Source organism: Aythya fuligula, chromosome Z (genome assembly GCF_009819795.1).
Source record: "Aythya fuligula isolate bAytFul2 chromosome Z, bAytFul2.pri, whole genome shotgun sequence".
Taxonomy (NCBI): Eukaryota; Metazoa; Chordata; class Aves; order Anseriformes; family Anatidae; genus Aythya; species Aythya fuligula.
The window spans coordinates 26,718,376-26,730,376 of record NC_045593.1 but is presented as its reverse complement, the minus strand read 5'-3'; positions in this window follow the sequence as shown (position 1 = coordinate 26,730,376).

Here is a 12,001-nt window from a genome sequence, read left to right as displayed (position 1 = left end):
TTTGCAACTGCACACTAAGATCAATGCCAAGACACTACCACAAACGTAGTCTGAAACCATCAAACTATAAATAATCTATTGGTACTCCCGTTATCAGATATTGGCTTGCAACCTAATAGCTTTTACGGTTTCCCATTAGACTTGCTAGCCATTTATTTAGTCCCTGAGAAAGAGGTACTCTGCTAAACGACGGAGCAGGAATGGTCTGGTCTCCACAGTTTCCTGTGTATCAAGAAAACTTAACAGGTCAGTCTGACCAGGTAGTTATGAATGGTACTGTTATGGAAACCCACCAGGCAGCATTCACATACGTCAATCAGACAGAGCGAACAAGCCCAAAGCGCTATTGCCCACCAACTGATCCAAGAGAAAAAGCCTGTCTGTGCCCTCCTACTCACAAGAAGAAATGCTTAAAAAATCGTGACATAAAACAACAACAAGGTGTATTTATGCCAGCTTCCTGGTTTGTGGGCTTTTCAAGCCCTCAGCTACAAGCAATAATGTTCCACGCAGATGGGGTTTTAAGGAAAGCACCAGATGTTAACTTTTGCTGTCAGATTAACTATAAACTAATGACACTGCAAAAATTCTTTGAAAATTATGAAGTGCCTTTCTGTGCAGAGTGCATGCAGCTATGTAATCTAAATGAAATCTTAAAATTTGTATTAAATATGACTTTTCTTATATGGTTATACTTATGAGCTAACCCTTATAAGATAAATGCTAATGAGCAGGGACCCTCTGATGTAATCACCATATGACACTATGTTTTTGAGGATGTTTTTGAAGGAATTGGCAGATGCAAGAAATGATACTCAGTTATTTTCCTGGCCACCTTCTTTGCTCCAGTCTCAGCAGGTCCCCAGCAACTCGTTCTCTGTAAATCCCACACACCCATCTAAGAGTTGCTGTTTCTGAAAACTTATTATTACTTGTGATACCAGGCTTGTCTTAGTGAAATATTTGATCTTGAAAATGAAACTTAGAACCCACAGCAATTGATCATTGATGCTTTCACAGAGGCCTGAGATGATACTAAAAATAGAGACAGGGAATGTTCTAGAAATACTGAAAACACTTGGGAACACAGTCATATACCAGAAAGAGTTTGCCAGCATAGAAATACTGGTACTGTAGAAAATTTCTATGGCAGAATATGAAAGATTGCCAGTGTCCATTTTGTTTCTACCCATCCTGAATGAAAGAAATTATATCTGCCAGACCTTTATTGCTCCAACAGTATCCACAGAACTCTTACTTGAGTAAAAGTGTCTAAAAATAAACTAACTACCTAGTCAACATTTCATTCTGGCAAATGTCTGGGCTTTTTATGTATAGTTCGCCACAAGCAGACAGCGTTTCTAAATTGCCTTGTGCTTTTGAAAACCTCCACTTCACATAGTCTGTTTGGCCCCTTATGTCCTCTTCTAACTCTTTTTCAATTCCATATATCAAGTTCACCCAAGGTTTAAAAAGGTGCATAGGTCCATGAGGTTCTTACACATTCTCCCCAAATGACCAGAATTTAAAAACAATACCAACCACTGACTAATCATTCATGTACATAAGTACTGCCTATCCGTGCAGTGGTTTGCAAACCAGCATTAGGCAAAGCAGTAAGGGACATGGTAAGAAAATGGAGAAGTTACAATGTGGTGCAGTGGGAGGATGTGAAGTAGCTGGGGGTGCGCTGGGAGGAAATGGAGGTGATGGGGAAGGTGAGAAGGTCTAGGAGCATGGGAAAGACTTAACACTTTCCTGGGGACTGGGTCCTGGGAACACGAGGAATACTGGAGAAGGAAAGAGACAGAAATCTGTAGGAAGTGAGTTCTCACTAATTCCACTTTTCATCCCTACAAAGACCACAGAACTTGCCATTTTTAGTGCCACAAACATGCAGACTGATGGAAATTAAAAATATTTCTTGGTTTTGTTCTTCCTGTATGTCCTCACAGTATTTCTATAAAGCTGCTGCAATGTGCAGCAATATTAGATGCCATGAGAAAACGTCTGAAATGAGCTCCCTGATTCTCCTGAAAATAAGCATGGGAAGAAGAACACCTAACTCTGAGATAAGTAGATAGATTCATTTCACTGTATTTGGAAGAGATGACGGGCATTTCCAGGTGCAGGCTACACAAACACAAACACAAGCTCTTCTCTTTTTGTTCCATGTTCTTGTTCTAATCCTGGAGACATGGGCAGCAACTGGACATCCTATATGTGGAGCAGGGGATGTAGAAATACAAGAAAGGTGCCACAGACATCTGAAGGAAGTGAGGGTACAATATATATACACAGAGGATTTGGCAGATGTGGATGTATATTGGGGAGGAGAAATGGGGTCAGTGGGACGAAAAGGGAACCAGGGGCATGAAGAGGTCTTGGATGTGCTCCTCCTACAGAGCGTGAGACCTCAGGCTGTCCTAGACTACCCTGCCAAAGTAAGAAAACAGTGACTATTTTGGATGGTGTCAGCATTCTTTGTGTTTTTCAGATATCTTCACTCAGTGCTTTTACTGTAATGGAAGAAGAAAATGCCTAGAAGACAGAACCCAGAGGAAATCTCTAATGGCTGACAATAATTTGACATCTGAACACTAGTGAATTTTGAACTGCTCAGAATTAGTTTACCTTCAGACACAATCATGATCTCTATTTAAGATGCTCTTAAAAGTTCCTAGCAACCAGTCTCATTTAAGCATTGAAGCATCATTCTTTTGTTACAGTATTTAAGGCATTACTATACATGCTGTGAGTCAACCGCCAGGCTTTGGTCTTAACGAAGGACCTTTATTGCAGTAAAAGCCCAGACCCTAAATATAATGTTTGTACAGATAAAATTCATCATAGTTCTCAGCTAATGGGAAATTTCAACTTTCTTTCAAGTTAACATTGGGGCTACCTATTTCCCTTACCACCTGTTTCTTTAAAGGAAATATAATATGAATGATAATAGAGAAGTACTTCAAATATTAAGTGGTATATCTCAAGAAATTTTAGCATTAAAGAAAGTGTAAAGCCCAGGTATGCTTTCCTTCTGGTTTTGATTTGATTTACAGAAATAGAAATAAAGAGACAGAAAATCTTTCCCATGCACTGTGGCAGAACCTACACAATATGGTCAGCCTTATCACTGTGGTTTATTCATTCCTAATTCCTCCTGTATTTTCTTTTGCATTTGCCTCTAAAACCTAATTCCAATTTGCCTGTCTTCTCTTCTAATGTCTGTAAGTCATCTGAACTCCCAAAAGATCAATTCTTTAAACAAATTCATCTTTTACCCTCATCACAAAACTTCTGTCAGCAGACCATACCAGAGGGAATTTTCTTCAAGATCCAAGATAAAGGAGACTGATTTTAGTCTCTCATTTTATAAACTCTAGTTAGAAACTTTGAGCAAATTCATAGATTCAAAAATTACTGTGATAAGATTTCTTGTACAATATAAAATAGATGAGTCCACAAGTAGTTAGAAAAACAAAAAATCCTCATTCATTTATATCATATTTTCTCAAAACATTTTCCATCTCAGTGTGAAGCCCATAGATGTGGAGAAAAATCCTCAGGGAGAGAAAAAGATTTCATAAAGTTGATCAATAGTTAATTGTTCTGAGTGTTAAGAGCAATTCTTCTCTCTTCTTCCATCACACTTAGAATTTCCTTGACCCCCACTTTTCAGCCCTTGGTATGAGTTACCTGTAAAAGCCCTACCCTGATCTAGCAGTCTAAGACAAATATGATTATTCCAACACATTTTCTACCGCATGATTTGTATGACAGGACTGTACTGCAGTTTTTTTATAACAAAACAGACATACTTATCCTGATGTGAAGTTCACTTACCTAGAAACGTGTTGTGGGAACTTTAAATACTTGTAACTCATCTTCTGCCTTTTTACAGTTTCAAAATTATTTTTCATGTCCTCGAAACATGAATCATTGCTCAATAAAGGTCAGCCTGTCCCAATGTGTAAATAACAGTTCTTGTGAAATGGAGAAAATAGCTCATTTCTAAGAATTAAAAATAAAGGACTGTTAAATAGTTTTTCTCTATTTCAAGTGGACCTGAAGTCTTCTTGTGGCTTATTTCATTATAAAGCTTGTTCTTATTCAATTGAACTACACAGGTCATCGTGATCACAACGGGTTTATCCAGGCTCATGGAGCACAGCTAGTTACTGCCCATGCTCAGGAACCACTTCTGAACATACTTTTGATGAAGAGAAATTGAATTAATAAAAATTATTTGAAAAACAAACAGAGAAGAAAATGTAGCTCCAAATTAAATGAAAGCTATGTACAGCTTTAAACTCACACAATAATTTGGTTCAGGAAATTTTTGTCTTTACTATGCCAGACAGTAATATTGCACTGGCTGTTCTGACACAAGTTATCCCACAGTTGTGTGTGATTGTCTCACCTGCAATCAGTCAGTCATCTGAGATTGCCAGGAGCTGTGTCGCAGATGAATTTTAAGCCCAGAAATTGTTTTTTCTCCATGAAACAGTATATACAATAGACATTCAGGGTCCTACTTACAATGAGCATACACATGACCACAGCACAGGTGCTCACAGAGAAGAGACAGGTAACTTATGTCCCAAGAGAGGCTGACTTTGGGGAATTCACAAGTAACAGCAATCAAAGAAATACAGTCCTTGTCAGTCATGTAACTTCTTGAATAATTAATGGGGTCAGTGGGTCACCACTGAAAGAATTCCTGAGATACAATCTGCAATAAAACAGTTGCAAAATATGCAGAGGTTTCTGTGTGCAGAAGATCAATGCAGCCTCTCCCACTCAGTGGCATAGTTGTTGACTTCCTAACACACCTGCCAAGAAGCTCCTTCCTTCCATCCTGGCCATTTACAGTTTGCAGGAGTGAGTTTAAAAGCTAGCTGAAAGATTTAGGGGCAGAAGCCCTATTGACTTCCAGAAGATCTTATGTTCTGATCGTAAATCCTCTAGATGCTTCTGAGAGTCTCCCAACACACATTTTCTCCATGTCTGAAATATTGAACCAATGCACTTAGTCCAGAATAGTCTTAAAATCAGGAAAAAAAATAAAAAATAAAAAAATAAAAAAAGTAAAAAAATCAGATCAACACTAAGGCCCCAAACAGATTTAGTTACGTAGTTCCTGATACTCAGCTGCTTGTCTTTTGCTTGTCATTGAATGCTGGCTGTCAGAATTCACAGAATCAGGGAACCACAGTTGAGATTGGCAGGGATCTCTGGAGGTCATCTGGTCCAACCCTCCTGCTCAAGCAGGGATATCAAGAGTCAGGTCACCTAGGTGACCATTTTCAGATGTCCTTTGAGTGTCTCCAGGAAGGGAGACTGCACAACCTCTCTGGGCAGCCTGTGCCAGTGGTTGGTCACACCCTCACAGTAAATCAGTGTTTCCTTCTGTACAGATAAAACCTCCTGTTTTGCAGCTTGTGAATCCTCTCTTGCTGAATCCATACTGATGATTCCCAGTGATTTTTGTGTCCTTCATGTGCATGGAAATCTTTGCCAAGATTAGTTATTCCATACTAATAACTAATAATGTATGTTATTAGTTATTCCATAACCAGGGATTGCAGACTCCAGGGATCAAAGTGATGAATAGGAATGACCAGCCTGTCATTCCTATTTCTAATGAGGTCAGAAGCCCGCAGTGACTTCGATGGGCTTCAGCTCAATTCATAAAGTCAGAAATAGACTCAGGAACCTTGCCTTTCAGTGTTTGCCACCAAGTACAGTTCTTAACATTACTGTGATGGTCCACTCCTAGCCAGTAGTTGCCTTCCTTACAAGTACAGGTAAAGTTCAAAACAGCCAGAGTAGTGAAGTACCTTCCAGTATCACTTTTGAGGAAATGAGCAATTAAGAAGGATGTACAAAAATAGACTTACTATGAAAAGGCACAGGACTGCAAGCCTTCCACAGTGCATGGTTCAAGGGGATTTCTGTAACTCTCTGGCTAGCACTGAAACTGAGAAGTTTCTCCCCAAAGCACAAAAACATCCTTTCTGCAGCTGGCTGCTTTCTGTTTTTTTGTCTGATTACATATTATCTCTCACTTGCATTCTGTTCTCCTTTTTCATAACCCTGCCGTGAACAGGCACGTTCTTCCTTTCATATCCCTTTTCCAGGCCTTCTGGTATTCAGCCTCTTCTATTAAAATCTCATCTAGATTCATTATTTTTTAAATATAAGAGGGAAAATCTATTCCCTCTCCAATGTACTAATTTATTTATTGACTACATGCATCATCCAAAGATGTAGTCCAATTGTATGAGAGCAAGATGGAAATTCAACTTGCACATCACATCTACAAGCCCTTCTGGGTTATGTGGCTTGCAAGAGATACTAAATATAGAAATTAAATAGCTTCCATAGTTAATCTAGATTAAATTAAAATTTTAATATTGAAATTAAATACCTAATGTGGCATTCAATCAGTAAACTAATGGGATCATATTTCAAAATATAAAACAGAAAATAGAATGTTCAATATTTTCCACCCTGGAGTCTGACTTTTAGTACTTGTATCAATTTTTTGCTAGGTGCCTGTAATTCCCTTCATAAACCTTATCAGACAAAGCAGTTTTAAATCATGGGAAGGTTTGGCTACAGCCCAGTTGAAGATCTACTGCCGTGTCTCTTTTGGCATTTACAACAGCTGGCACAGGACCCCACTGGCTGAAAATCAGCTAGGGAGACACTAACAGCAGCAGGTTCCTGCCTGCCCTGGGCTGCTCCACACCAATTTAAATCCAGATCTGTCCCAGAATATCTGAGTTCTGCTGTGAAGACTTGCTCTTTGCTTAGATGCTAGAGAGGACTTGCTCTTCCACAAACATCTGCTGCAAACGGTGGATCAAATAACAGAAGATACTATACCACTCCACGAAGAACTAGACTCACTAATGGTTGCCTGTTGTGACCCCTTCCCTGGGTGCTCCTGTGTCTTCTTCCTTGCCTTGAACATCTCAGTGCTTTGGGAGCACCCCTTCACCTCATCAAATCCTGGGGATCTTAGATCCCCTTATCCCTGCCTGCCCTACAGGTGGTGACCAGCACACTGTATGCAGCCCCGAGGTGGCTAAGCAGTGCAGCAGGCTCTGGTGACCCCGTCAACACTGGGGCTAAGGGGCTGGATGTAGTGACACTCAGCAGTGGAGACACACACAGCAGCTCTCACTCCTGAAGATTTCATGGACTCCTCTACTTGCTCTGCAAGTATGGGTACATGAATTTGGAAAACCCATGTTGTTTCCATACCTCATTCCCGTATGTTCTTCTGGGCTTTTGCTCACTGCAGTTCAGGCAATGCACAAGTCTGGGTTCTGCAAGTAAATTGCATTCCTTAAGGTACCCAAAACCTCCCTGATTATCTTGTCATAGTATTACTAATGCCAGAGGCCCACAAAGCATTCTCTGAAGTATATTCCTGCACCCAGATGCTTAAATAATTTATACAGTCAGCAAATCACTATGTTGGTACAGAGATGCTTTAATATTAAACTGCTGTAAATCTGCAATGGATACATTCTGCTGAGCCCAATGAAAGGCAAACAGCAATAACATGACAAGGTAGCTGAAATATTCAGTACATTCAGAAAGATGCTTGGAAACCAAAATAGCTCACAATTTGTTCATCTCTTCTGCAGACGTTTAGGGAGGATTTGATTTGGCTGAACACAACAGTAAGTTAATAAGGTCAGAAGTATCTATATACTCACAGTATATAATACAGCCTTATATAAGAGAGCAAATGCCTCAAGAGGACCACATGCATTTCTTTCACAACATGCTATATAATTGCAAAGTAATTCAATCTTGTCTACTTCCAGTCAAGCCAAATACATGACATGAGACAGAAAGTGAGAGAAAAAAATCCATGTGAATAAGCTCACAAAATCTTCTGTGTAGAGTGGAAATGAAGGAACCTCATATGACTAAAGCCAATCATATTGTGCCACAAAATTAAAGTGCCAAACACTACAAAAAGGAAGGAAAGGTAAAATCTTTCACAGACTATGTGAGAGTTCCCCAGGTACATAGAGAACAGCACAAAATCAATTCACACATTGGTTTCCACAGGCAGGCACCTCTAGGGTAGAATACAGCAGGATTTAATAGCACAGAGAAACATTTCATGCTTGCTTTTGGACAGAAAGTAGAAATGTATAATGTAAGAGAAACAGAGCAGAAAACAGTGCCACAACGGTATGCTTCATCCATGTAGACATGCTTCATTACCAACAACGCGAGTGGTTTTCAAGCTGTGAAGTTTTTCCTCATTCATTGGAACACAGAACATGGGAGTGAAGAAAATGTAGGGCTTGTTTGTAAAGAAAATTAGCATTCCAACAAATGGAAAAATGGTGGGTCTCAGGCCAAAAAAACATACTTAAAATGGTTTAAAAAAAGGCCAGTAATGTGAAGCACACTGTGCTCCAGAGTTATTTAAAAATACAAGAGACTAAAAAGTGAGGCAATTACAGCTCAAGAATTACAACCAGTGTCTTTGTTAGCTTTGATTTAAACCAAAAGCAGACATGCTGATATCTCCCATCCATACTTCTAAGAGCAAAAGATATTGTATATAGACCATAAAGCTATCTCTGCTCTACCTATTTCTCCCATTATGACCTTGTTCTAGCCTTTTGCTAGCCCCTTCCTAAAAGTGATACTGCCTTCCAGGCAGTGACTTCACCTTTCTCTGTACCCAGTCTTTCCCAATGGATCATCCAGTCACTAGTGTTCCACTGACAAATCTAAATGGTAACTTAATTCCTTCTTGTTTCAGTCAAATTTGACCTCCTAAAATGAGCATTTGAGGTTTCATATTTGGAAAGTGAAATTAAAAATTCCCAGCCTGGAGCTCTGAGAAGTGCCAGGTGAATATCAGATGAACTGAAAAAGTAGAAATTTATTTAATCTACACTAGAGGGGATCTTCCAACCAATTACAACAAGCTGCAGCACCTAAATATAAACACAAGTTTAAGAGAGAAGTGTATTTAAGCCGTAATACTAAAATTACTTCTGCATATTGATGGCAAGTTAGCAAGCAGAAGTTTCCACTGGAGCATACAGCATGCTTTGAATAAGTCCCGGCGCAACACAAGTAATGCTTTTACATGTAAAGGCAACCTTGATAAAACATTATTGAAAGTAAAAGATTGTTTTCTTCCTAGGGCTCAGAGGTGACTCCTGATAACAAAACCAATAAATATCTATGGCTTTGTCCACCTGTACTCTGCACTGCACTCTACAAGAAAAACAGCCTTAGCCTATCTTTTTCTGCCTTAAGCTTGGGCATGTCTGACACCAGCAACGTCAGTCAGAACAACTCCTGGGCTGAGCTGTATTGAGCTCTGCATTACAGACTATCTCTCTGCCTACAGAACCTATGGAAGTGGCCTGGGAGACTTGAAACTCTCCTTGTGGAAGTAGCAATAACCCTGGAATAAGCAGGAGGATGGAGGACCTTTGCCACTGGGTATCAGAAGTGCCTTGCAAGTTTTGGCCGCAATGCCTGTGCCCAGGCTGGCTACAGGACAGGGCATCAGTGCACACCAGCCCCACAGCACACACAGCTGATCTGCTGAGCCTTGGTGGGGTCCAAAAATCTCAAAGTCCCACCAGAGAGAATGAAGGAGTAACTATTTCAAAGGAAAGTAAACATTTCATAATTGATTTTTATCAGTTTTAAATTTAAAAACTGATTTTAACCATTCTTGGACTCTTGCTTACTTCTTGCCTTGTTGCATCGTGCTTATGTGACAAGGTTTTGGTAGTGAGAGGCTGCAGGGTGGCCTCTGTGAGCAGAGCCCAGCAGCTGCCCCCATGCCAGATCAGAGCAAGCTCCAGACAGCTCCAAAAGGGACCCACTGCTGGACAGAGCTGAGCCAGGGTGCAATGCTGGTTGGGCATCTGGGAGAGCAGATTGGAGAAAAGGGGAAAAAACTGTTGTGCAGCAGCTGGGTGAGGGGAGCAAGAAGCAGCCCTGCAGCCCCCAGGTGGGTGCAGCAGGAGGGCAGGAGGTGCTGCAGGCAGGCAGCAGCAGTTCCCCTGCAGCCTGTGCAGGGAGAGGCCCCTGGTGGAGCAGGCTGTCCCCCTGCAGCCCATGGGTCCCACATGGAGCAGATCTTCACGCTGCAGCCCCCCCATGGGTGGAGGAGCCCCCGGTGGAGCAGGTGGATGTGGCCTGGAGGAGGCTGCAGCCCATGGAGAGCCCCCGCAGGAGCAGGCCCCGGGCCGGAGCTGCAGCCCGTGGAGAGGAGCCCACGCAGGAGCAGGGGGTCTGGGGGGAGCTGCCGCCCACCTGTGGGGGACCCGTGCTGGAGCAGTTTGCTCCTGGGGGATGGATGGACCCCGTGGTATGGAGCCGTGTGGCAGCAGTGCTTGAAGAGCTGCTGCCTGTGGGCAACCCATGTGAGATCAGCTGGGGAAGGACGGCATCCCATGGGAGGGACCCCACGGGGAGCAGGGGCAGGGAGTGATGGAGAAGGATCAGCGGAGACGAAGCATCAGGGACTGAGCACAGCCCCCATTCCCTGTTCCACTTGGGGGGGAAGGTAGAAGAGGGTGGATGTGGGGGAAGGTGTTTGTAGTTCGCTTTGAGTTTCTCACTTTTCTAGTCTGATAGTGATAGGGAATACATTACATTAATGTTTGTTTTGGTCATGTCAAAGAGTAAAGTCTGTTTTGCTCATGATGGTAATTTGAGAATGATCTCCTTGGCCTTAACTCACAAGTGTTTTTATCATATTTTATTCTCCATCTTGCTGAAGAGGGGGAGTGAGAGAGTGAGATGGTGGTACTTGGCTACCTACCAGTGTTGAACCATGACAGTTGTACAGAACTCTCTTCCATCAAGTTCAATGAAATCACTAAATTCAACAGGTCCATTTTGCAACACTCACAACCACATTTTCTCATTGGAAAGTGATGTATCCTGACTGTGTATTTGATCTTGTGTCTTGCCTGATCCTAGCGGCTGTAGCACTCTGCTACTCACAGTTAATGGCTCCCCTCTTTATAGCAAGTGATAAATGTTGGCCTTTTCAAGCTGATCTCCTCCCACAGCTGATGTGCTTTTCTGTAGGCAGGAAGTTAGAAAAGCAGGTAGGGAGCTGTACTTTATGAAAACTGTATTTTTTTTTTTCATTTAGCCATGGAGATAGTTAGAGTAGAGGCATACAGAGATCAAGTAACACGCATAGAGTAAAAATAATCAAAGTTCAAGATCTGGTCCCCAGCTCCCTACCCAGAGATATGAGATGAAAAACAGAATTTGCAGAGATATTCAGCACTGGTAAAATACTGTACCCATCTCCTGGTGAAGAGGGACACAGACAGCACACAGAAAAAGAAGAGAGCTGATAAAGCACAGTCCTGTTGTTTTTTTAGAACTGAAGATCAATTAAGTGTGCACATCTTTGAGTATTTTTCCCCTTAGGAAAAAAAAATATACTGCTGGAAAAGATTTCACGTACCAAACAAGCTTCTTAAACTCCAGTGGCTACTCACCATGTTAAGCTTAACTCCTGTTTATTCTTTTAGCACAAGTAAATGAAAATGATTGTCTGATCAGATTGCTAGACCCAGTAGACCAAGATAATAAGAGACAAAAATGCCAAACAGAATTGAAGGCAGCTGCCCCATTTGTCTGCTGTCACCCTGAGCAACTTCAGAGTTGTGTATAAGACACATCAGGCACATAGGGATGCAAGATGCGCTGTCCCAGCACCAAGAGAACTGGCCATGGGGAGCCCTTCCAGCACCCCTGCAGTCCCAAGATGTACGCTGGCATGCAAAGGGGTCACTGAGGAGACTCCAGGGCAGATTTTCCCTTCCAGCAAGACCTGCTGTCACATTTCAGCCGGTTCAGCTTCAGAGTGTAGCTGAAGGAAGCTGAACAAATGGAGGAGGACACCAACTGGGACTCAGGTACTTCCTTTGACTTCAGAAGCACGGAGACCCTGCAGAGCCAGATG